This window comes from Canis lupus, chromosome 2, assembly GCF_003254725.2.
Source record: "Canis lupus dingo isolate Sandy chromosome 2, ASM325472v2, whole genome shotgun sequence".
Lineage (NCBI taxonomy): Eukaryota > Metazoa > Chordata > Mammalia > Carnivora > Canidae > Canis > Canis lupus.
The window spans coordinates 21,174,451-21,201,090 of NC_064244.1; the positions used below are offsets into that span (position 1 = coordinate 21,174,451).

Sequence of the window (26,640 nt, forward strand, 5' to 3'; positions counted from 1 at the left end):
TGCTCAGCTTTTGTGTGTATATATGTTTGTTTATTTGTTCATTTGTTTTTTTTAGATCCCATATATGAGTGGAATCACGGTGTTCATCTTTCTCTGTCTGACTTATTTCATTTAGCATAATACCCTCTAGGTCCATCCATGTTGTTCAAATGCCAAGATCTCATTCTTTTTTTTATGCATGAGTAATATTCCATTGTATACACACCACATCTTCTTTATCCATTCATCTATGGATGGACACTTTAGTTTCTTCCATAGCTTGGCTATTGTAAATAATGCTGCAATAAACACAGGGGCATATATCTTTTTGAATTAGTATTTTCATTTTCTTTGGGTAAATACTCAGTAATGGAATTACTGGATAGCATTGTGTTTTTGTTTTTAGGTTTTTGAGGAATCTGTTTTCCATAATGGCTGCACCAATTTACAACCGTGGATAAGGGTTCCTCACCAACACTTGTTGTTTCTTGTCTTTTTGATAGTAGCCATTCTGGCGGGTGTGAGGTGATATCTCATTGTGGTTTTGATTTCCATTTCCCTGATAATTTAGTGATGTTGGGCATTATTTCCTATGCCTGCTGGCCATCTGTATGTCCTCTTTGAAAAAAAAATTTGTGTTCAGATCTTCTGCCCATCTTACAGTCAGATTGTTTGTTTTTGTGATGTTGAGTTGTATAACTTCTTTATGTATTTTGGATGTTAACCCCTTATCAGATAGATCATTTGAAAATATCTTCTCCCATTCAGTAGGCTGCCTTTTTGTTTTGTTGCTAGCTTTCCCTCATTGTGCAAGAACTTTATTTTGGTGTAGTCCCAGTGGTTTATTTTTGCTTTTGTTTCCCTTGTCTGAGGACCACATCTGTAAATGTGTTGCTAAGGCTGATGTCCAAGAGATGATTGTTTGTGTTTTCTTTTAGGAGTTTTATGGTCTCAGGTCTCACATTAGGAATTTAATCCACTTTGAGTTATTTTGTGTATGGCATAAAAAGGTGGTCCAGTTTCATTCCTTCGCATGTAGCTGTCCAGTCCTTAATTCCTTTGGCTGACTGACTAATATTCCAGTGTACAGATAGACCACACTTTGTTCACCCATTTATCAGATGAGGGACACTTACGTTGTTTCCATTTTAGCCTATTGTGACTAACATTGCTATGAACATTCATGTACAAGTTTTTGTGTGATGTATGTTTTCATTTCTCTTGGATGTACACCTAGGAGTGGGTCATATGGTCACTCTATATTTAACATTTTGAGGATATGTCAGACTGTTTTCTGCAGCAGCTGCACTATTTTACATTCCCACCAGCAGTGCGTAAGGGTTCCAATTTCTCCCTGTTCTCAACAACACTGGTTATGGAAGGAGACTTCTTTTTAGCCTCATTGCTTATCTTACATTTGTTTTAAATTTTGCATTCCTTTCCATGATAGATAGGGTTCGTTTCCAGAATTTAAATTACTTATCATCAGGAAAAATAAAGGAAAACCAAAAATGGGAAGTATTTCAATTGTGCCTCTTCATGTGGGAAAGCTGAGCCGTGTTAAAGCAAGAGCAAGGAAAACTAAAGCTGTCAGTTTCATGTCCAGAGAGTGTCCCTTCTTTGCTTGGTGCCTTAGCATTTTGAGGACCTGGACGCCCATACATATGTGAGTAGAAAGAGCAACATTTCTCACCCTGCTTTACATGCTATGGACGTATAATCCCTGAGGATTCCCTGGGATGCTACCAAAACATGGAGCATTTTGAGGCTTCTGCATATGGAGATGTCAAAAAATGCATCTTTTTGCACATGGGGAGCTGAGAGTGTCTCTGGTCCAGTAATCAGTCTCTTAAATTCCTAACTCTCTCAGGCTTTCGGTGAAGATGACTGAGTGTATTCTTTCTTTTACCTTCATCATAATGTTTCATAGCATCAAGCTCTTAGTGCTACAAAGAGCTTATTGCTCCCCATCAACTCTTTGCATTCATTTGTAGAACTTCCTTTTTATAGAAGTGGCCTTACCATTCGCAGGAAAAAACATCCACAGCTTTGCTTAGTACTGATTATAGGTCAAGATTTCCTACTTTTTAGCTGAAAAGTAATAATAGTAAGGTGGTTTTCCTTCAAAATTTGTATAATGGCCTTTTCAGTGTCCTTGCAATGGGTTGGTGCAATTTTTGTTTGTTTTCTTCCATGAGAGGTGCCATGGCTCAGGATTGTTTTCACATCCATAATAACGAAGCCATCTTTTAAATAAGCACCTAAAGACATCTGACACCTTTCAGATTAATGATTATTGTTAAATTATGAATTCACAAGCTGCAGTTCACTAGTGGAAATTTTATATTTTCACTCAGGTTTTAACTGTTGCTATAAAATTAAAATTATTGTATTTTCAAAGAGAAAGGGAGAGAGAAAGAAAGGCAAATATGGGGAAATGGAGACTTTTATACATGGCTGATGGAAATGAAAATTAGTTCAATCACTTTGAAGAGCAAATTGGCAATACTTGGTGAAGAAACACACCCTGCTAAAAGCAATTCCATTTCTGAGTGTTTATCCCAGAGAAATCCTCAGACACATGCTAAGGTGGCATCTATGATCTTTGCATGTTTTTATTCATTTATTCATTCATCCAGCAAGTATTTATCAGGCTTACACTGTTTCCCATGTACATATTATAGATATAGCAGAGGACAGAGCAAACAGAAATTCTACCTTCAGGGAGCTTACATTCCAGAGGAGGATGATATAAAATGAATAAACTAAGTAAGGAAAATATATGGCAGGTAAATTGGTAATAAATATTACGGAGAAAAATAAAGAGACTAAGAAGTGTTGGGAGGGGATTAAAAACTTTAATAGGATAGACAAGGAGAGGGATCCCTGGGTGGCGCAGCAGTTTAGCGCCTGTCTTTGGCCCAGGGCGCGATCCTGGAGACCCAGGATCGAATCCCACGTCAGGCTCCCGGTGCGTGGAGCCTGCTTCTCCCTCTGCTTGTGTCTCTGCCTCTCTCTCTCTCTCTCTCTCTCTCTCTGTGTGTGACTATCATAAATAAATAAAAATTAAAAAAAAAAAAGATAGACAAGGAGAGCCTCATTGACAACATGACAATTAGGGCTGCTGGATCTAGCAAAGAGAAATATAAGACACCGTCTTAAACTTGAATTTCAGATAATCAGTGAGTTTTCTTTAAGAATAAGTTTGTCCCCGGGGCACCTGAATGGTGCAGTCAGATAAGCATCGGACTGGTGATTTCTGCTCAGGTCATGATCTCAGGGTCCTGAGATCAAGCCCCACACTGGGCTCAGTGCTGGGTGTGGAACCTGCTTAAGATTCTGTCTCTGGCTCTCTCTGCCTGTTCCCCCTCTCAAAAAACAAAAACAAACCAACAAAAATGAATAAGCAAGCCCCATACAATATTTGGGACATTCTTACACTACATACATACTCATTGTTGACCTGAAATTCAAATTTAACTGGACATGCTGTATTTTATCTGGCAATCCTAGTGACAGCTGAGTTACACCCTGCAGGAATGAAGAAGCAAATCAAGTGAACATCATAAGAATGCTGTCGAATGAGTGAGTAACTGGGAGGCGAAGACTTCAGGCAGAGGAAACAGTAGGAGCAAAGGTTCTGGCCAACTGTAATAGTGAAAACTTAGAAATACCTTGTTCCTCGGTAAGAGAAAGATAAATAATTTGTGCACTATTTGTACAGCGGAGTCAAATGGATGGACTAAATTTAAATGTGTCAATATTGATAAATCTCAAAAACATTATGTTGAATGAAAAATAGTGAAAAGATAAATATATTTGGTTGCATCTCTGTAAGGTTTAAAAACACACAAAACAGCAAACTGTAGTCATTGTTCATGACTACAGTTCATGTGAATCAAAGGACAAAGCAATCATGAGAATGATATACAGCAACTTCAGGAGAGCCTTCACCTCTGGGGAGTGAAAGAGAAAAATTTAGAGGTGAGAAGTATGGTTCTCTCTCTCTGTCTCTCTCCCCCTCTCTCACAGTAAGATAGTCAATCTACATATAGAAAAATGTGTATAGATCTTGAGGGCATTACGTTGAGTGAGATAAGCCAGACAGAGAAAGACAGATACTGTAAGATGTCTCTTATATGTGGGATCCAAAGAAGACAAACTCATAAAAGCCAGAGTAGATAGATCGGTGGTTACCAGAGTCCAACAGGTGAGAGAATGGGAAAAATGTAGTTTAAAGGCACAAACTTGCAACTAGTAAGTAACTGACTTCTGGAGATCTCATGCACAGCACAGTGATTACAGTCCACAATATTGTATTATAAACTTTGAAGTTGCAAAGAAACTGGACCTTAATTCTTTTCACCACAAAAAAGAAATAATAATTATGTGACATGATAGAGGTTTTAGAGTGGCAATCAAACTGCAAAGTGTAAATGTATCAAACCAGTCCATGGTACACCACAAATCTACATAATGTTCTACATCTATTATATCTCAATTAAAAAAAAATAGAGAGGCAGTACAAAGCCAATAAGGCCAAATGCTCCATCTTCATGGTAGTTATTTACTACTCTATGTTCTGCACTTTTCTGAATGCTTATGTGTTTTATTTAAAATACTTTTTGAGGAAGGACAGCAAAATTTAAAGAAAAAGAATTTTAGGTAACTTTGTAATTTGAGGAACTCAGTACAGTAGGAAGTAACTGGTGAGTGTGTAAATATTTGATCTAGCAACAATCCTCTGCAGATATGGGTCAGTAGGTGGCAAATATTGGTGCACAGCGCTCGTGACCTAGTGTGAGAAGCTGTCTGTTCTAATCCTGGATGTCCCGCAAATTCACGGGGAGCCCTGAGGCTGGTGAGGAACTCCTCAGCACCTGTTTCCTTATCCATCCAGCAGAGGTGCTAACAGAAGCCTGTAGCCCTCAGCACGTGACTGTGAATAATGAGCAGGACCACAGCTGGGCAGGCACTGTAAGGATCCCAGGATGGAGCAGTCAGAGCATTTTGTTTTGTCTAATCTGGAACCCCCATTGGATTTCTCACTGAACCGGAGATCGAACAGATATGAAAATCAGGCTCATTTCCTACTTCCCTCTCCAGAGGGAAATTGAATTTAGACTCCTAAGAGATGGAACATGATCTTGGAGGCTCTGCGTCACTAACTTGCTGAGTGACCCAGGGTGACCAGGGTCTGCGTGGTCAGAAGGAAATGGAAGTTCACACGTGGGTGTGGATATGCTGTATCCCACATCTGCAGATGAGATGGAGCCACCCTTTAGGGATAAGTGCTGAGACCGATGGTCATTCCTAGGGGCATCCATTTAAAGCACACGGTATACCCTCAACAGGTGAATGAAGTGGTGGGCTCCGTAAATGCACTTAAATCCATTGAGTTACACCCTAAAGTTAATCACAGATGAGCAGAGTGAACATTCTCTACGAGGAGAGGGCATGCGGTGTACTCAGAGGAAGGGAAGGAAATCCAGGACACAGTTATTTAGGGCAAGGATATTTCCTATGATTTATTTACAGGGTTTAGCTCACCTGGGATCTCATTAAAGCTCCCAACACTTAGGTATAGGGCTTCAACCAAGAATCAACATCTAACATACCGAGCAAAGGGGCATTATGCAGACACAAAAGCTGCCAGATTTCATGCTCTTAGATGACGCAGATAATGCAAGTAAGAATATTAATAGCATATGTTTTATTAAACACACGCTCCGTGCCCAAAGCTCCACATACATAATACAGTACAATCCTCAGAGCAAACCTACTGAGTGGGAGCCTGAGAGAAGTTTAGAACTCGTTCGCCTAAGGCGACACAACTAGTAAGTTGTTGACTTGTGGTTGAAAACTAGGCAGTCCAGTGCCGTAGTCTGCACTGCAAACCACAAGAACGGTTGATTCTAGGCATCTTTGGGCAAGAAAGTGGATCCTAACCCTCGTTCCAGCCTTCTAGGTAGACAGATAAGGAATGCCCTGCCCCAAGACTCAGCTGACTTGTTCAAAGCCCTGGGCTAACCACAAGGATCATGGTAAAAATAGAATCCTTACATAACTGTTGTAATAGTATATATCCAGAATTATGTCAGATTAGCAAATTGGGGGTGCCTGGGTGGCTCAGCTGATTAAGCATCTGCCTTCAGCTCAGGTCATGGTCTCAGGGTCCTGGGATCAAGTCCCACATCAGGCTCCCTGCTCAGTAGGGAGCCTGCTTCTCTTTCTCCGTCTATGTACACACTCTCTCTGTCTCAAATAAATAAATAAATCTTAAAAAAAAAAAAAAAGATTAGCAAACTGGAGGCCAGCAGTGACCAAGTTATGCCCATCATTGGATGGAGACTACCTCCATGGGTCTGCAGAGCTCTGCTTGGGTGGTAATGATTTTAAAGGACAGGGTCAGTGTCGGGTAGCGATCAGCAAAACTGTCACATAGCTGAATATTCTCTTTGGTGCTTCCTGTTTCCTTTTCCTTCCTCCAGCTCCCCCTCCACCCACCCACTCCACCAGAAACCAGTTCCAAGATGCTTCTTCCTAGGAGTCCTTCACTGACTGATTTCTGCTTTGGCTCCAAATTAAGCCTCAGTGGACAGAACACACTGGAGGCTTTGGAGACAGACACCCATTGAAATGTGCCCCTTTCTGGGTGTGGACTTTTGGCAAGTTACTCAATGTTTCTGAGCCTCAATTTCTGGTTCTACACAATGGGAATTAATAATACCCACTCTGTAGTGTTGCCTCGAGGATTGTAGAGGATGCACATGGTGTGCCCAGCACCACGCAGTAAATATGAGCAATGAGGACAGTGATGATGATGAGTAGCTAGTCCCATTTTAGCTGTTAACTGTTTGCAAGGGAATTTCTTTGTAAGGGACACAGGGGGCCATTCTCTGAAGATTCTAAAGATGCTCTCTTCTCCCTCCACTGCATGGCCCCCCTTCTAACAGAACTCTAGACCAAAACTGGCCTCGGGCGTCCTGGCCTCTACTTAGGATCAGCTGTTCAGACCATACTGTTTATTTGCTTCGTTTTGGATTTTTTCTTAAAGGTTTTATTTATTTATTCCTGAGAGACACAGAGAGAGAGGCAGAGAAGCAGACTCCCTGCAGGGAGCCTGACGTGGGACTCGATCCCAGGACTCTGGGATCACGACCTGAACCAAAGGCAGACATTCAACCATCTAGCCACCCAGATGCCCCTGTTTTGAATTTTTGAGGCACTAAAAGTAGAATAGGAGAAAAGACCCAGGGAGATCTTCTCAAGAACACACCCAAGAAGGTGAAAGAATATAAACAAAGGGAGTTCTTTAGGCTTCTGCAAGCCAATGCCAGAACAATTTAGTCACTAGGTAGACATGAAAAGGAGAGATGGAAGGACAACCATGTTAAGATAGAAATTATCCCCGCTGGATTACTTACGCATTTTGATTAGGTCTCCACAAACACAGGAATCTTTAGAACATATTGCAGGCATTCCAAAAAAGCTGGGCTTTGATGTTGGCGTGTTAGCATCATGAGCGGCCCGAGCCCATTTACGAGAGACAGAGCCTACTTACAGTTTCAGATTGGCCATAATTTAGGCCGCCTTTATTAAGACAATTATATGGAATTGCTTATAAACACTGGTCAAATGCTGTTCTCAGCCATCACAGTCTCTTCTCCTGCTTTTTTATTAGCAAGATGGATTTAATTATAAAAATCTATTGAGTTTATCACAACGCTCGGCCAAAAGAAAGTGATAAAGCAAAATTAAATACACCGTGTACAGATTAATACATTTTGAGGACTTGGGATGCAATGCAGTTCTTAAAACAAACAAAGCATTGCCATGATTTCTACCTGTGAGGAATTGCCAGTGGAGTGACGAATACAGGCATATGTGGAAATGCATATGATAAAGTGCTACACTCTACAGATACACATGGGCTCTCTGGGAGCGATGGAGGGGGGCCTCCCAAGCGCTTCCCAGAAAGTGTGAAGAGCAAGGGGGGGTAGGTGAAGGGAGAAGAGGGAGGCCTCCTGAGCAGAAGTGCAGTGTGAGCAAGACAGGGGACCTGCATGTGCTTCTCGCCTGCTGGGAGGTGGCAAGCAGGGAAGGGGCTGCACAGGCAGGAGAGAGTGGTAAGCAAAAGGAAGATAGGGGTGTGCCCTCCCATGTCCCAGCCCCAGCCGGTGCCTACTGATGAATATATACCAAGGCAGGCGCTTTACCCCTGGTGTTTTACCCCTGGTGCAAGAGCAGATGTTTTCAGAATGCAGCAACATGTTCCTATTTCATTTTTGATAGGGAGGTGACCAGATAGGAAGGGTGTCCATCAGAATTACATTCTTTTATTTTTAAAGATTTTATTTACTTATTGGAGAGAGTGCATGCGCATGTGCACACACGTGAGTACCTGAGTGGGGGGAGGGACAGAGGGAGAGGGAGAAGCAGACCCCCGCTGAGCAGGGAGCAGGATGGGAGACTTGATCCAAGGACCACGGGATATGACCTGAGCCGAAGGCGGATGCTTAACCAATTGAGCCATCCAGGTGCCCCTGGCAGAAATAGACTCTTTAAACCATAATTCTTGGGCAGCCTGGGTGACTCAGCGGTTTAGCACCACCTTGGGCCCAGGGCCTAATCCTGGAGACCCAGGATCCAGTCCCATGTCGGGCTCCCTGCGTGGAGCCTGCTTCTCCCTCTGCCTGTGTCTCTGCCTCTCTGTGTGTCTCTCATGAATAAATAAATAAATAAAATCTTTAAAAATAAATAAATAATAAACCACAATTCTACATCTGACAATGTTCATTCATTCATCGAGTCATCCCTTCAACGAATATTTATTGAACGTTTAATATGTGCTAGGGACTGTTTTAGCTGAGTAGAGTCAGTAATAAACAAAACAGACATAAATCCTTGCTCTCCTGGGAGGGACAGGTAATAGAGCACATAAGTGAATAAGTTGTATACAGACGTTAGAAGGTGATTAGGACAATCAAGAATAAAACAGGGAAGACATTAGGGTGAAGGGTAGTAGCAGGAGGGCAAGTGGGACGAATTGCCATTTATAAGGAAGATGGTCATAGATCACTGGGATTTGGAGCATTTAAAGAATTGAGCAATACAGTATGAAAGGAAAACCTCCTCCCATTCCTCTGTATTAAAAAGGAAAAAAAAAAAAAGATGGTCAGAAAAGATCTCATTAAGAAAAGATCTCACTGGGACGCCTGGGTGGCTCAGCAGTTGAGCGTCTGCCTTTGGATCAGGGCATGGTCCCGGGATGCCAGGATTGAGTCCCATATCAGGCTCCCTGCATGGAGCCTGCTTCTCCCTCTGCCTGTGTCTCTGCCTGTCTCTCATGAATACATAAATAAAATCTTAAAAAAAAAAAAATCTCACTAATAAGGTAACATTTGAGCAGAGATCTGAAAAAAGAAAAAATGCTGCCTTGCTTCTCCTGATATCTGGGGAAGTGCATTCCAGGCAGAAGGAAGTGCAAAGGCCCTGGGGCTAGAAAGCCTGAAGAGTAGGGACTATAGCAGGGAGGCCAGGGTGCCTGGAGCAAAGTCAAGGTCAAAGTGGAAGAATAATATCCACTCAGCTGACCAGCAGAATCAACAACACAGGAACTGGTTAGAAATGTGAATTATTATACCTCCCAACCTCCTACTCAGACTATGAATCAGAAATCAGGTGTGGGGGGGGGGAGGGGAGACCCAGCATCGTTTTGACAGCCTTCCAGTTGCTCCTGATGCTGGCTTAAGTCTGAGAACCACGGTCTTAGAACTGGGTCCAGAGACCCCCCTCTTTCCCTACCTTTTTCATTTTCCAGCCAGATACCTCTTTTTGAGTTTTTTTTTTTTTTAAGATTTTATTTGTTAATTTGAGAAAGAGAGAGAGAAAGAGAGAGAGAATGAGCAGTGGGGAGGGACAGAGGAAGAAGGAGAAGCAGATTCTCTGCTGAGCAGGGAGCCCAACATGGGACTCAGTCCTAGGACCTTCGGACCATGACCTGAGCCAAAGGCAGACCTCCAACTGACTGAGCCACCCAGGTGCCCCTGAGGGTTTTTTTTGTTTTTTAAGATTTATTTATTTATTTAAGAGAGAAAGAGAGCATGAGCAGGAGGGGTAGAGGGAGAGGAGAAGAGAATCTCCAGCAGACTCTGGTTGAGCTCTGAGTCTGACGCAGGGCTCCATATCAAAACCTTGAGATCATTACCTGAGCCAAAAGCAAGAGTCAGACGCCTGACTGCGCCACCCAGGTGCCCCTCTATTGGAGCTCTGATTGTATGTATCCAATCTCCATCTCAACAGGTAGCTGAACCAGCTTCCTATTTGGGGTATGAGAACTCTAGAAATTTGCTACACTGAACTAACCAAATTCATAATGTGAACTAGGACAATTCTTTGCCATAATAATTGGGGGTAGGTCAAATTCGGTTTTGGTAGCTGAATAAATTGTCCTATCACAAACATGACAGCTTCCAACCCCATGTCAACTCCAAGAAACTGATATGCCTTTTTCTCCCTGGGGCACAGGTGTCCATGTTCTCATGAATCCTGGGGCTCTTCCTCCCACACAGATTCATCATTTCAATATCTTCTTATTGCTTGCCTACAAGATTGATTGATTGATGCCACCGGCACATAAAGCCGCCACACTATGAGAAGTTACAACTAGAAACAGAATACTTGCTGAATTTTTTTTCCATTCAATCTCACAAATATTTCTGTGACTTCCTTTATAATGAGACAATGGGCCAACAAATAAATAATAGGTATCGAGTTCCAGCTGATAGACATTGTGCTAGGCACTATAAGGAATGCAAAGCCATCACATGCTTGAAATTGGCAGGTAAGATGAGTGTTAATAAGACCAACTCTGAAGTTAGGTGGCCAGGGTTTGCTAACTGGCTGTTGTGTACTTACCAGGGATAGGACCTGAGGTGAGTTGTAAAACCTCCCTGTGCCAGGGTGCCTGGGTGGCTCAGTCTGTTAAGTGTCTGACTTCGGCTTAGGTCATGATCTCAGGGTCCTGGGATCAAATCCCGCATGGGACTCTGTGCTCAATGGGGAATCTGTTGGAGATTCTCTCCTGCCTCTCCCCTTGCTCATCCCTTCTCTCCCTCCCTCCCAAATTAGTAAAATCTTAAATAAATAAAACCTCTCTGTGCCTTAATTTCCTTCATCCTAAATGGTGTTAATAATAGTACCAACCTCATAGGGCTGGTGAGAAGATTAAACGAGGTTATATGTAAAGCACATAATCAGTTCTGGTGCTTGGTAAGTGCCGAGTGTTGACTATGGTTATTAATACCTATTTCTGAGTAAATAGAAAGGGTTGGGTGAGAGAGCTAATAATCTATGCATTTGAGCATGTTTCTAATGTACACCAGTTTCATGCGGTGGTACTCACTGGAATACAGCTGCTCCCGGGGGCTCCAAATTACATTAATTAGCTTGTGATGTTTTGATTGATTCTTGTCTGTGTTTCAGAAAGACTTACCCTGGGTTTTTGTTGCCCTGAGTTGAGGCGGTCAAAACCATGAATCCCAACCAGGAAAAAATAATAAGCAATAATCTAATGTAACGAGAACATAACAAGATTATAAAACATAGCTATTAAAAAAAAACGATATTGCTATTTGAAAAAAATAACAAAGCGGCTATTAAATGATCTTCGTGTACCCCAGGGAACAGGGTTTTAAGTACTTGCTGTCAAGCGATGAAAGGAGATAGAATTCTTTCTTTTTGATTGAAGTGGTTCAGAATTGGCCTTGAATTAGGCAGAGTGAGGAGAAAAAAGGATTGGGTATAAAAATATAACAGGGTTCACTTAAGATCTCAAGCACTTCAACCTGCCCCAGAGGGGTCTTGCCGTATCCTTAAAATCTGGTTGGAGTATGGAAGGGAAAGAGGCAAAATGGAATGTAACTGTGTGTCCCAGTAGTTAGGAACTAATGTTTCAGTTCAAGTTTCGGTCACATCCATGTACCATCCAAGGCCAACCGTGATTCAGTCCATTATTAAGACCATGTATAAAGTAAATTTGCAGCCTTGCTCACCATGATTGTTAATATATAGATGTGGGAGTCAAGCATGAAAGATGAGGGCTTAGAGTCATAAAAGGATGACTTTGGGTTCAAATCCAATTAACAGAATCACCTTAGCGAGTTACTTGACCTTTTCAAGGCCCCAAGTGCCTCATCTGTAGAAAGGGAACAAAAATAGTTTCCATCCCATAGGAATCTTGGGATGATGAAAAGAATCAATGTTTGGAAAGTTCAGAGCACTGTGCCTGGTACAGAGGACGTATTCATAATAATGTCAGATATCATCATCAGTTGTATGGTTGTGAAAATCTTTGGTATGTGTTGAACCCATAGTCTTCGTATGGCTGGAGATAGATAGTATCATCAGGCTCATTGTTTAAAAGGTGAGGAAATGGGCACCAAAGAGTTAAGAGACTCATTGAAGGTGACACTGGACCTTCTGGGTGGGAGTCCAGGGCTATTCCATGTTACTGGAACAGATTATGTGGCCCAGACCCAGACCTATGCCCACACTGGCATCTGTTCTCAGCGAGGCAGTGACACAAAGGCAGAAGTATGGGCCATTTTCTTCACCACTAGTGGTGATCTGGCCAAGACCTGAACTGAGGAACCTTCTGCCAATAGCCCATTTACCGCCCAGAATTTGTTTTGGAAAGCTGTGACTTCAGATCCCAGAGTTAAGAACCGGATACTTTTTTCACTAGTGTAGCAAGTATAATTTTTGCTCTGCGACTCTGGGTGTATAAAACGTCACACTAACTACTTCTCTAAACCCAGGGAAATCTGACTACATTTTCCTTCCCCCTCCCCCAGCTCCCATTGTACTTTAAAAAAAGGGGTCTCTTGTTTATCAATCCAGCATAGTTGCCACTAGATGCTCAGTGCCCAAGAACTCAAGGAGCATTTTAAAGTCAAAGACTCCATCCCTGGGGGGGCCAAACCCCAAGATCCTTTGCTGTGCCTAAGAGACACCTCTTAGAACTTAGTACCCCAGTACACCCAGTGTCTGCATGCTGTCGGATGTCTGGCGCCCTCTTGGGGCACTACACAGACGAGTAAGGGCCTCTCCAATTACAGATGTTACTCCTTTCCTTCTGGCGGTGCTGCTGCCTCTCTCCATCCCCTATTTCCAAGCCTCAGAACACCTCTCCACTCTTTGAGAGTTCAGCCCTTTTCAAAATAAAATTCCCCAAACTCTATGCAAGAGGCAAGGGGAACTCCAGACATTCAAGTCTCAAAATCCTGCTCACCCTGTGGAAGGGCAAAGGAAAAGTAGTTCTCCTTCTCCTTTCTGAATCTTCTCAGGCAGGGAAAGGAAACACAAAGGCAAATGTCCAGAAATCAGCCTGCCACGTTTCTTTTCCCTTTTTTTCGGAATTAGGCTCTTCAAAAAGTATTAAACTCAGGCTGAAAATGGAAACACTATATTCTTTCATCAAGACTGCATGTTAGGGCTGGCCGATGGACGGACACTTTGCAAAGATCCTTTGATTCTCTATGCCTTTGCAAGTAACTGCCTGAATTCTTGGTGGTGGAATCAGCTGCTCTTCGGAAAACAAACCATTACAGAATTCCGACTGGCAAGGCTTGCCATCCATCAATTCCAAGGATCACCACTGGTGAGACAGAGGAGGATAAATTTCCTTCATATGTCCATTAACTTCCAAATAATTTAAGTTTGAATTTTATCTCATTCATCAAGTTTTACCATGGCCTAGTTCTCTAGGCACTTAAATTCTTCAAATACAATTTTCTTCCCTAAATTTTTAGCCTTTCTTCTTCTTCTTTTTTTTTTTTTTTTTTTTTTTTTTTTTTAGCCTTTCTCAGTCTGTGCCCCAAACACATAAGGCATAGGGGGTGGTAAAGAGATCTTGTGCCAGGACTAGCCCAGGCCATGAGGACAGAGTGAGAATAAAAGACATAAAGGCCCTCCCAGGGCTTATGCTTATACAGTTAGGCCCTCTCCTAAGTGTTTTACGTACAGTGATTCATTTCATCCTCATAACAACCTTACTATCCTCATTTCAAAGATGAGAAAACTGAGGCCCAGAGAGGTTAAGAAACTTGCCTAAGGCTACACAGCTAGCAAGTGGCCAAGGCAAGATTCAAGGCCAGGCAGTCTGAGCACTTAACACAGGGCTATGAACACAGATTGTGGTTAAGTGTTAAAAGGAAATATACAGGATAATGATACAAAGACTACCTGGTGGGGAGCGGGTGGGGGGATTTTCCATGTGTTGATCAGGAAAGGTTATCTAGGAGGCAGCAGTGTTTGAGCTAAAATCTGAAGGAAGACAAGAATCCAGCTATACAAAGAGTGGGGCTGGGATGGCAGATGAGTATTCCAGGCAGAAGGAACAAGAGATGCAAAAAAGCCAGGAGCAGAAAGAGTCTCTTAAAGGCAGAAATGTGGCCCATGCAACAAAGCAGAATAACATGTGATGGGTATGGAGGAGATGCTTTCAGGAGCGAGGAGAAGCCACGCTTAGTCACAGGGATTATGACATGATCGGAGTTGTTTCTGAAGTCACCTGCTGCTAGGTGACAAGGGGATGAGAATATAGGGGACTTAGAAGAGGGTTTTGTAGCTGAGGATACGGGGTGACATGGACCCTGGTGGTATCAGGTGGCAAGAGATAAGGCTGGATGGATCAGGAAGGCCTGGTGCTCAGGACATTCTGGCCATCTAAGGAAGTGTGGGCTTTATTCTGAAGAACCAGAGAAGCCCTGAACAGGTTGAAGCAAAGAAGTCCCATGCTCAGATCTGAGTTCTAGGAGAATGAGCAGAGCTGGTGTGACAAGGTGTTGGAGGGACGAGTCCACAGTCCAGTTAGGAGGCTGCTGGGGACCTCATAGCGAAAGGTAAGGGGGACTCATTGAGGCTGAGGCTGGGGCTATTCATTCAGCAAAGACTAACGTCACCAGGCATGGTTGGATCAAGTCAGGCAAGGGGCTGCTCTCGACGAATTTTCCAGAGCCATCTATGAGGACAGGCTTGGTGATAGTGTGAGTATAAGGAATGAGAGAAAGGAAAAAAGATAAAAGACCCCTGTAGCCCTGTTCCTGGCATTTGGGGTGGGGGGGAGGAGGGAAGCCTGCTCAGAAAGATGGGGAACCCGGAAAGAGGATTTGCCAATGGGATAAGTTCAGGTCAGGACAAATAAACAGTTCCATTGGCCAAGGTGGAAAAGCAGCAGGTAGATGGAGAAGCAACCTAATGACTCTTCGAAGGATGGGAACTAAGTACCCCAAGAGAAAGGTCTGAGCACTATCACCCCTTCACTAGTTGATGCAGTCAAAACAGATCAGCGCTGGAAATGCTCTTCCAAAGAAATAGCCTTCCCTCTGAGGGACTCAACTATATCATGAGAGAATCGGGCTTTGCATTAGAGTGACCTTCAGGGACTCCCAAAGTACAGGAACATCCCATTTAATCACAGCTTTCTGTGACTCAGATTCAGATAATCAAGTGTCCCCAGTCACGAGTCTGTGATGACAACAGGTTGAAATAAAATAGATAATCCTTATGACAGGTGTGTGTTCCCCTTTCCCCAATGCTAACCGTATACAGATTCCCTTCTGTTGGCTCTGAGACCTCCGGAACTGCCAGCAATTTCCACCAGAGATCTTTAGAGAAAAAATACCCAAACTGTGCCTAGGAGTTAATTTTGGGTCAGAGGGCGAGAGAGACTGCAGTGTTTCTTTTTATTACGAATTTTTAAGTCTTTGCTCCCGCCAGTGTCAGGGAAATAACGGTGCTAGATCTAACAGATCCTTCAACTGTGGTGAAAGGGGAAGTCATCTCTCCCTGAAAGGATGGATGGATGGATGGATGGATGGATGGAGGGGAGATGTTGGGATTTCAAGCGATGCGTAAACTCTAGGGAAAGATTTTACCCCTGAGACAAGCCGGCTTTCCCACCCAGAATAAGCGGGTGCTCCTGTCTGCCTCTCCCTTTATTTTATCAAACCATGTTTTGACAATTCCTGGAAAAAAAAAAAAAGAGAACGTGTCTAGGGCAAACTGAGCTGCCGAAGCAATAAACATTTAGACACGTAACGAGCATTGAGTTATTGTTCTTGGTAGGGATACTCTGAGTTTGTTTCTCCTTTTTGGAAAGAGAACGTGTCAGCCAGTCTCCCTCCCCCAGGCCTCTCGAAGTGCGGGTCTCCCTCTCCCCGTCACCGCTGCGAATCCTTGACAATAGCCCCAAGACTAGGTCACCTCGCAGGAACCCCCACGTCCAGAGCTGAGGGAGATAAAGACCCCAAACAACTGGCCGGCCCCGCGGGGTGGGGGCCCCCGGAGGGTGCGGCGGGCGGGGGCGCGGGGGACGCCGCGTTCCGGGACCCCGCTCCTGCTCCTCCTGCTCCTCCTGCTCCTCCTCCTCCTCCGCTCGCCCGCCCCGCGCGGCCCCTCGGGCTCGGGCCGCTCGCGGGACCCGACCTGGCCCCGGCTGCGTGCGCGGCGGCGAGGAGCCCGAGGCTGGGCCGGCCCGGGGCTCCGCCCCCGCCCCCCTCCCCGGCGCGCACTGTCCCCGGCGCCTGCCGCAGCCCCCGCTGGCCGCCTGCAGCGCGCGGGGGGCCGGGGGCGCGCCGGGGGCGGGGCGGGGCGCGGGGCGGGGCGGCGGGAGGGCGGCGGGAGGGCGCCCCGCAGCACGCGGCGGGCCGGGCCGGGCCGGGCGGGGCGGGGCGGGGGCGGCGGGCGCCCCGGCGCGGGGCCAGGCTCAGCGTGAGCGGCGCGAGCGGACGATGGGCTGACGGCGGACCGGCGGCGGGGCGGGGCGGGGCGGGGCGGGGCGGGGGCCGGGCGGCGGCGGCGGCGGCGGGGCGGGGCGGGGCGGGGGCGCGCGGGGACCCGGCGGGGCGGCTGCGGGCGCCGCGGCGGAGGCGGAGGCGGAGGCGGAGGCGGAGGCGCGGGGCGCGGGGCGCGGATGCCGCCTGCTAGGCCGCGGGCCTGCGCGCCCCGGGGCGAATGGGACGCCGGTTTCGGGGGATCCGCCGCTGCAAACCCGAAGTTCCTCGGCTCCTAGCGAAGCGCAACAAATAAAAGGTAACGTGTCTTTGTTCCCCGGCCGCGACTGCTGGCGGGCGGTTGGTTATGCTGCACTTCTGTGCCCGATTTTACATGCTGGGCCGGTGAAAGGGACGTGACACCTCTTCACTGGAAGCGTAGAGTATTTAATGTCGCGGATGTGACATTTTTCTTTCTCTTTTTTCAATGCACACCCCACGTGCGGCACCTACTACACTCCCTTCTGCTACCCGCCCCCTCCCCCATACACTTTCTCTGGCATCTCAACCTCACGCTGTCTTGAATTTTCCCAGGGAGAAAGGAGAGGGCATCGCTGAAAGCAGACCTGGGTGGGATTTTATTTCATTTTATTTTGTAAGAAAAACCATTTTTATGAAAGTGACAGGGGAGTCCTGTCCTGTGGGTGCCCGAGGGGCAGGAGGCAGGCAGATGATCCTGCTAAAACAGATTGCTCTTTTACATTCCAAATGGCTGCAGCAAGTTTGATGCATAGAGACAGGGGGAGGAGAACAGCAGGAAACCCTCTTCGGTACGCGGTCATTTAAAAATGACCAAACGCGATGCTTCTGCGTTGCAGACACAAGCCCAGACGTTCGTGCCTATTGCATCTCGAAAAGATGAACCGGTCCTGCAGTTTGAAAGCTGCGTGGGCCGCCCCTGTGTAATCAGGAACTCGGTGCCTTTCTCCAATACCTTGCGAGCAGAGTAACTGCTCAGTAGATTCAAGCAGATTCTGCAAAATTTCCGAGGGATGGCCCTTCTAATAATAGCTCTGGCGGTGGTTTCCTAATAGACATACTCATTCTGAATGATGCAGCCATGCCAGTCTGCCGGAAGCTCAGCTTGCTGAGCGAGGCGATCCAATGCCGGTAAAGGACTCCCTGACCCCACCGTGAATGGATGAGGCTTTCTCCCCTATGAATGGAACATCCCAGTAGAGGCTGCTAGCGCTGGTCCGGCGTCTTTCAGTTTGAATCCGCACAGCTTCTGCTGAGAGGGATTCACAGAACACCTAAGGCAGGCACGTTTCTAAATCTGAGCTTCTCAGTGGTGACAGCCTCGGCAGTATTGGAGTAGTTGCTGGCCTATCCTTACACACCTGGTCTGGCTGACTTGGTCTGCATTTACCCGATTGGTCTAAGTCAGGGTTTAGAGCAGCTGCTTAGACACCTCTTCTGGCTCAGCATCCCCTAAGTCTCATTCTTTTCCAACAGAGTGATTGCCAGGTGTGGGAAAGCACCAGCCAGAGAGCCAGGAGCAAACTTCTGACTTCATCCAGGGAAGCCACTGCCAACCCTGGGGAAGTACTTCAGGCATTGGATGCAAAAATCGATACCTTGTATTTACTGGAACTTAGCTGTGTGTGCCATCTTGAAAATGTGCGACAAAGTGTGGACATTATAGTGGACAAGGGAGGACGCATTTCACTGTTTTGTTTCTGGTGTCTACATCGCTTCGTGTTCATTCATAGCGTTTGACCCCATTTCTTTGGAGTCTGACTTGGATAAGGCCAGAAGGCCAGACTGTCAGATCAGCAGAAATCTAATTCTGATTCTCAAAGTGTCACTTATCTCCTGCAACCCAGAGTATCAGGGGCTGAGCCACTTCCTTTTGGCCGAGGGAACCATTCTGCCGCAAATGAAATCTGGATTTATTTAAGGCACAACGGGAATGATGGTCATGCAGCAAATAGATTGGAATCCATTTGGTCCTGAGAGGTTAAATAGCCACCGTTAATGTAATTGGAAACAATATTTGGACTTGCTCTGAAATCAATACTATATTGTCTTGCCGATGAATAGAATGTTGCCTCCTGATAACTTGGAATGAAGTTTTGCCTGATGTACAAAGTTGTGCGAGTAGGAGTAACCTTATAGAAAAAAAAAAAAAGGAAGATTAAAGTCTTCTTGTATTAAAGGGAAGCACTGTTCTTAGAAATGAGGATCAGAAAATCCCTCCACCCTCTTTTGTTCTGACCAAGTGTGATCTGCTGCTGCCATTGCTGTATTCTCTTTGGCACTTGTCTTGAACTAATTTTATTAATAAGACTTGTTATTTATGGCATAGGGCCTCTTGGTGATTTGCAGATGCTGTTGCCAAGTCCCCTGATAGCCTGGCAGGTGGCTAGTGCCATTAGCATTATCTTGTCGTTGGGGAAACTGAGGCCCCTTGAGGTTCTGTGAGTCGCTGATTTCATAATCCATGAGAAGTGCACCTCAGATGTGTACAGTGCTTAGTTTTGTTTTGTTTTTTGTTTTTTTTTTTAAGATTTTATTCATTCATTCGTGAGAGACACACACACACACAGAGAGAGGCAGAGACACAGGCAGAGGGAGAAGCAGTCTTCATGCAGGGAGCCCGATGTGGGACTTGATCCCGAGACTCCAGGATCACACCCTGGGCTGGAGGCGGCGCTAAACCGCTGGGCCACCCAGGGATCCCCGATAGTGCTCAGTTTTATTATAACAACAAAGTTACAGGCTGAGGTCAGAGAACAAGCCAAGAAGAGTGAGTCCTTTCTTGAGTTCTGGAACTGGGGGAAGGCTCTGTAGACTACTGGGTTTGCCAGCGTTTGTCAGGATGGGGCCCTAGAATCAACCTCGATGAGTTGAGGGAAAAAATGTGATGGGTTTGCAGTGGGAAAGGCAGTGAGAGATGAAGGTCCAGGAAATCTTGTATGAGGGGACCTGCCAGTACCAGTGTGCTTCAATCAGTGTGGGATGGAGTAAGACCCCTTCTGCAGGAGATCACTCCTGACTTTACTGCCTACGTGTACCACTTGTGTTCACGTTATTGGGGGTGTGTGTGTGTGTAAGACACAGTTCTACTCACATGCCATATACTATCTGTTATAAGGGTTGCGATTAGCCTAACACTGAATGAACAAGTGATTTCAAATATAAAGTTTTTATCTTAGACAATTTTGAATACATAAATACTTCTTTAAAAAAAAAAAAGAAAGAAAAAGAAGGACTAGTACAGCCTCTGGAGAATTTCTAGTTTAATAGGTCAAAATGAGAAGTAGACAGGATCACGGTTAAAGAACTCTTGAGGCCATTTTAATCCACTCTCTACACAGTATCAGAATGGAGAAGTCTGGATTCAGTGATGACTTCAGTTCACATCTTCTGTTTTCTAGATTCCACCTGCTGGGTCAGTAAAATTTTGGCAGAAATTGATTTAGGCTTATTCATAGTGAAAATCTTAACTTATCTCAGTTAGAGATGGTTTCTGAGACCTCACAGGAACATAATAAGCCTTGGGATAAAGATCTTCCAATGTTTTTTCAAACTTAAGTCCCCAAAAACCCTCATCCCTTGAGCAAAGGCACCTCAGGCTCATATTCCCTGATGACCTCCCCACGACACTGGTTGTTTATCGCACCTTCCTGCTTCTGATTCTTTGCTGTCCATTTCTTTCTGAAAGATAATGAAAGTAACGAAAGACGTTACTGGAGTTGAAGTGAGAAACGGAGTAACGGGGATCATTCCCTCAGTTGCATAGGATACACAGATACTTGAACTTAAGGCAGTAAGCAAGAGTGGAGACAGTAAAGACAGTAAAGAATCCAGGGGAGGAGGCCACTGTTAGGGAGTGGTGGGATTTGCATATTTTACCTTGTTTTCATTGAAGCCCTTTTCGGACTGTGGTACCTTGGTCTTTTCCTTTTTATTTTTCTCCCAAGACATCTAATCTGAAAAAGCTGGTACAGTAGTAGCTCTTGGAGCTCTGAGCTTCAGGGTCACCAATGCACACACAGGCCTGCTGGTTTCACTGCTTTGCCCTGCAAGAAGTTTTCTGAATCAGCATAAAACTGGCTTATCAGAAAGTCTCTCCACAGCAATTTCCTCTCCTTCCCTAAATCCATCAGCTCCCACCCTTTCCTGTGTCCCAGGCGATCAGCATGTCTTTCTTGTATAAGGAATAATTTGGACACACTCTTACACTTATGGCAGTCAGTTCCACCACTAGAAGCATCGCCCTAAGAATATTGATCATTACGCCTCTCTTCCTCTCAGAGAAGATGATCAGAGCTTTTGCTCCTAGTTAGTGAATTGCATTAATGCTTATTTAGGTGCTTGTGTGTGTGTGTGTGTGTGTGTGTATGTGTATATGTGTTCAGCTCACAATTGTATCGGTGGAAATTAGGGATTTTTTTCCCCCCAAAAAGAAGTATTTTTCTCTTTGAAGATGGAAATTACTGCCAAGAATCAAGACCATGGTTATTGGAAGGAATGTGCAAAATAGAAGGGATCTGGTTTAGCTCAGTGGCCTTATTATTACCAAAGAATAAAGAAAAATAGCCAAATAAAAATCAAGGCTGGTAGCCACAGTGGGAACCGAGTGAGTAGGTACAGGCCTAGTTAACTGATTCAGACATGCAGCATCTAGGCTCTAGCTTGTGAGGCTAGATCTCCATCATCTGTGGTGGTTTCTGGTTTTTGTTTTAAAGTTGGAGCCCTGGCCATTCCAGGATGCAATATAAGAAGAAACTTGTTGTCTAAGGTCAAGAATATCTGTACCTGCACACCCTCCTCCCAAACTCTGATTCCAATCCCATGGGTCTTCTAGTAAGAGCAATTATTTGCCAGTCCATGGTTCACTGAATGCTCACTGCATTGGACTCCTTGATCATGATGGGCACTCAGTGGATCCTGCTGGAATAAGTAAGTCCGGGAGTGACTTTATTATGCCATGCTCCCACGTGGATATAGTTAGGCATCTTCAGGACACCCTGTGGCCTAAAGTATAATGGATCCTGTTGGGTCATCCTGTGTCTACCTTGTCCTAGTCTATCCTGTGGCTCGGCCTCTCTTTCAGAGTTGGTCAGGCCTTGCCAGCCATAGGGCCAGAAGTCTTGGTACGGATGCAGAACACAAAACCTTTTAACAATAATTTTCACTTCAAATTAGCCAAAAGCTGTCCCCCCAAACTTAAACCTACAGCTCCACAGTTTCCATCAAGATGAGCCTGTTCTTCTCATGATTCAGTCTTCTTTGCAGGGCTTTTGCCTTCTTTGTCCTTGCTGTATGAAGAATGCATGAAAAAAAAGGCGTGTAATGGGGAATTAGATTGATAATGCATGACAGCAAATGGAAATGATGATCGGAGAGTTGCCAGGCTGTGCCATTCATAACCATAAAATGCACAATTATGCTCTCACCACATGCCTGCGAACAAGTGTATAGAAGTGACAAACCCAAACTAGGAAACCGAATAGTGTGGAGCCATCTGGAGCTGGGCAGTTATACCTACAGCCTGAGCTGAGGAATGCCGGGCTGGCTTCCCCGTTCCTCTGCTCTTGCTGGCTACCCCCAATACGCATCAGCTACTCATTTCTCTGTGGCTCGGGGTGTGGGGGGGGGGGACAAGAACCAGATTGGAGCTGAACACAATGGAGAGCAGTGTCCTGCCTTCTGAATCCTCTTTTATTGGGAGGGTTGAGTGTTTTGTAACAGAGTAACTACAGAGTGACCAGTAACACAGATGTAGCCTGCAGGTCTTGGCTGGAGGCAGAGGCCTTGAACCCAGCAGAGGAGCAGGGGCCGATATCACACTGAATGTTCAGTGCGGACTATGAACCACATGCAAACCCGATTTGGGGATTATCAGCCAGGTCAAAGATTTCAGAAAGATGGAGTTCTAGGAATGGGAAGGGAGTATATAGATCCTTTTAACAGCTGAGGAGAGCCTTACAGGTGTTCAGGGACCTTGCCAGGGCTTCAGTTACAGCACCAAGACCAAAGTCCCCAGCATCTGACAAGGATTTAGATGGGGCATGGAAGTATGGTGGGCAAAGAGTGGAGCCCGAGCCATTCCAAAGAGTGGAACCCGAGCCAGTGGGTTTGATTACCGGTTCCGCCTCTTGCTAGCTATGGGGCCTTGGGTGAGTTATTGAATCACTGAATCTCTCCAAACTTCATTTTTTTTTTTTTTTTATTGGCAAGAGAAGTTACATTCAAAGGTGAGACACACTCTGTGAAACACCTAGGACACAAATATGAGAGACTTTTAAAAAAGATATATTTATTTATTTATTCATGAGAGACACAGAGAGAAAGAGAGAGGCAGAGACACAGGCAGAGGGAGAAGCAGGCTCCATGCAGGGAGCCCAGTGCAGGACTCGATCCCGGGACTCCAGGATCACGCCCTGAGCCAATGGCAGGCGCTAAACTGCTGAGCCACCCAGGGATCCCCGAGAGACTTTTTTAGAATAAGTGATGTTGTCTTCATATCCTTGCCCCTCAGCCCCCACCCCCACCCCCAGCATGACTTGCTTATATCACTGGAGGGTTCAGCACTGCTAACTGCAGGGGCTTTAGAACACACAGTGGGGTGTGAGAAGGCCACTGGCCCTGGGAGTGGAGGTATGACTCGAGTAAGTGGCACCTCCTCACCTACGATCCTGAGACACATTTTGTAAAGAGAAAGTAGCAGAAGGGGAACAGCCATTGGCTCTGATGCTACATAAGTGTCACCTGACCTTCCAGAAAGACTTCTGCAGGTAAAGGCATCACCCCAGCAATCCTCACCTCTTAGGATGGAAAAGGCTTACTAAGAGTGGTCGGCATCCCTCCACATCCGTGAGACTCCGTTGAGTCTGGGAGGTTGATAGGGTTTGAGTGTGGGTTGGAGGTGGGGAAGGAAGAGAAGAGAGGTGATTCTGCTTTGGCACTGAAAATCAGAGGTTTTGGATTCTTCACTTTTCAAAAATGATTAGAAAGGGCTTTTATCTTGCAAAAGAATACTTCTTTTGCAAAAAGATGGTAATGCCATCTTTTTCTTCACAACAAAGGCAAAAAATCCAATCACTGTGTCACATTCTTTGATTACTTCCCATTCGTTGCCATTATTAGGAAGAATTTCGCCTTCTATTTACCTTCTTTATGTTTCACTCAAGTAATTAATGCAGAGACTGAATGGCAGAAACAAGCCTAGAATCTGAGTGTAGTCGATGCTTGTGGGGGCATTTTCTCATTGTACCTCCCACCTGAAAATAACTGGGAGTTTCTCTGTAGCATGAGAAACCAACATACCAATTTGCATAATATTCATCAGAAATTATTTAAGCTCTTAATAACCTTCTGGGTGTTAAATAAATCAGAATGAGAGATAGCCCATCTTCTGGAGGCAGATTCAGAAGGCACACAGGCTGCAGCATAAGAACATTAAATAAATATAAAAACAAGGGACGTATTTATAGAATGTCATAGCCTTATCCAGGACAAGGATATATTTTAGGTGCAGCCTCAGGGACACGCGCATGGAAGTAGTTTGCCTGGACAGTTTTATACTCTTGCCTTTGGTTTTCCGTTCTCCATGTGGCTCTTTATCCATATTCTCTCAGTCTGGCTCACCCTCCGACAGAATTCCGGGGTGACCAAGGTGCTGCCCAGCCTCCCCTCCTACCAGCACGTGTACCCGTGTGGTGGTTTGGCTGCTGCTGCTCCTCCGCTCCATCAGGGCCCATCGTCCTGTGGTAAACGAGTCACTGGTAGCCTGGCTCTTCCTCTTGGCTGCAGTACTGGCGGCTAAGTTCTCGAAGCCTTTGCCATACGTCCCTCCAGCGCTTTGCTCCTGTGTTTCCTTCCCAGGTTCCTTCGGGGTGAGGTACACGGGGGACTGTAAGGTCCCCGCCTTCGCACGGGCACCGCCTCCCCACGCTCTCGCCGCCCCCTGCACCCCCCCGTCCCCCCTCCGGGACTCGCGTGGACCGGAGGGACCCACCGCAGCCTGGCAGCCCGCATCTCGGCCTGTCTGGGCCGCGCCGAGACACCAGGGGCCCGGGAGCTTAGAGGTGACAGACGTTGCCTCAGTTCTGGGGGCTGCGTGCCCGGGCAAGGCGCCTGCAGGTTCCGTGGCGGGTGAGGGCCGGCTCCCCGGTTCACAGGTGGCTCGCTCCACGCCACGTCCTCACGAGGCGGGAGGCATGAGTGAGCTCCCTGGGCGCTGACCTCCCCACCGAGGGCTGCACTCCCTGACCTAATCACCTCCCAGAGGCCTCGCTTCAAGAAACCGTCACCTGCAGGTTAGGACCCACGCCTGACTTTCTTTGGTGTGGGCGGGGAGGGGCAGGGGTGGCCGTCTTGGGCCCACCCACACAGCCACACACCCCCTCGCCTTTCCCCAAGCACGTTTGGCCTTTTCTGGATGTCAGCCTCCTGCTAATGTTCGTTCTTGGGCTTGAGCGGCCCCTGCCATCCCTCCTGGGCCTGGGACACCCCTACTGGCAGCTGCTACCTCCTGCTGTTCCCCCAGACAGAGCGCCTCTCCCTCCTTTATTCTCCCAAAGCATCCTGATGGCTCACTCCGCTTTGATCTCCTGAATGGGAATGGCCTGTTCATGTGTGTCGCCCACCTTTCTAAGGAAGGACCGTGTCGTATTTATCTTTGGTTCTGCAGCACCCAATATTATGTCTGACATTTGGTGGGTGCTCAAAAATATAAATGAGTAATTATTTGTTAGGTCACTCCGTGTCCCGTTTCGTTGCTTGTGTGCAAATGGCTAGAATGAGTTTTTCCCTGCGTAAGCCTGGGGTTTCACCCCTCAGAGAGAGCTCTTCTCTCTCTGCTTTTCAGCCGGGATATCTCTCTCTGGGTGTGCCTGTGTCAGAGGGCCAGGGAATAAGGATGGTACAGCACAACTGCCATCCTTTATACGAGGGCTGCTCTTGCAAAGCCCAGCTGGCAGGACGGCAGAAAGTACCTGAGCATCCCAGTCCTATCATCCAGTCGTTCGGTCAGCCATTCAACACACACCGAATGGTGTGCCGCTTATGTCCCAGGAATGTATCTTTGAGCAAAACTGATCAAGATTCTTGTCCCCAGGGAGCTTGAAGTCCAAGAGGAAGAGGCGGACAGCAAATGTAGTGAATTATAGGGTACACCAGAAGGCGGCCAATGCTATAGGGAAAAGAAAGCAGAGGCCAGAAAGTCTGGCAAGGTTACCATCTTAAATACAGGATCACAAGAGACTCTATGGAAAGGTGATATGTTTTTAAATTTTATTTATTTATTCATGAGAGAGAGAAAGAGACAGGCAGAGGCAGAGAAGTAGGCTCCATGCAGGGAGCCCAGTGCAGGACTCAATCCTGGGACTCCAGGATCACACTCTGGGCCAAAGGGAGGCACCAAACCGCTGAGCCACCAAAGAATCCCATGGAAAGGTGGTATTTTGAGCAGAGCTTTGAAGGATGTGAAGAGGTGAGCCACATGAATGCCTAGGGGGACATTCCAGGCAGATGAAGGAGCTCATCAAAGGCTCTGGGAGGGAAGAGTGATCCAGAGGGAATAGTAAGGAAATGAGTGTGGAAGGGCAGACTGAGTAGGGGGAGCATAGAGGTGGGTCTGTGTGGGGCCTTGAAGGTGTCCAGCTGAGGGGGTACGGGTTTGGGGAGCACCGTGGCCCCACTTGGGCTGCACAGGGATGCTTTGGGTACTGTGTAGGGCTAGACTATGAGGCCAGGAGGTGCCAGATGGGTGGCTGTTGTAAGAATCAGGCAAGTGACAAAGTGTTGATGAAGTGTTCTGGGTCTGGGTAATTTAGAGAGAACCAAGATTTTCTGATGTGCTGGGTGTGCA

The 26,640-nt window shown here is 46.1% G+C and overlaps 1 protein-coding gene across 16 annotated transcripts in view; it reads left to right on the forward strand.

Annotated features, from left to right (window-relative positions):
• FRMD4A (FERM domain containing 4A) overlaps positions 1-26,640 on the forward strand; it is a 751,487-nt gene that overhangs the window by 514,174 nt on the left and 210,673 nt on the right. The window contains exon 1 of one of the 16 annotated variants that reach the window (XM_035713670.2): positions 14,587-14,885. The exons of 14 other annotated variants lie outside the window; for them this stretch is intronic. The gene's annotated coding sequence lies outside the window, so the exon portion shown is untranslated. Of the gene's footprint in view, positions 1-14,586; positions 14,886-16,861; positions 17,077-26,640 lie in introns of those variants that run through there. One more of the 16 variants, XM_035713671.2, reaches the window with a different exon arrangement.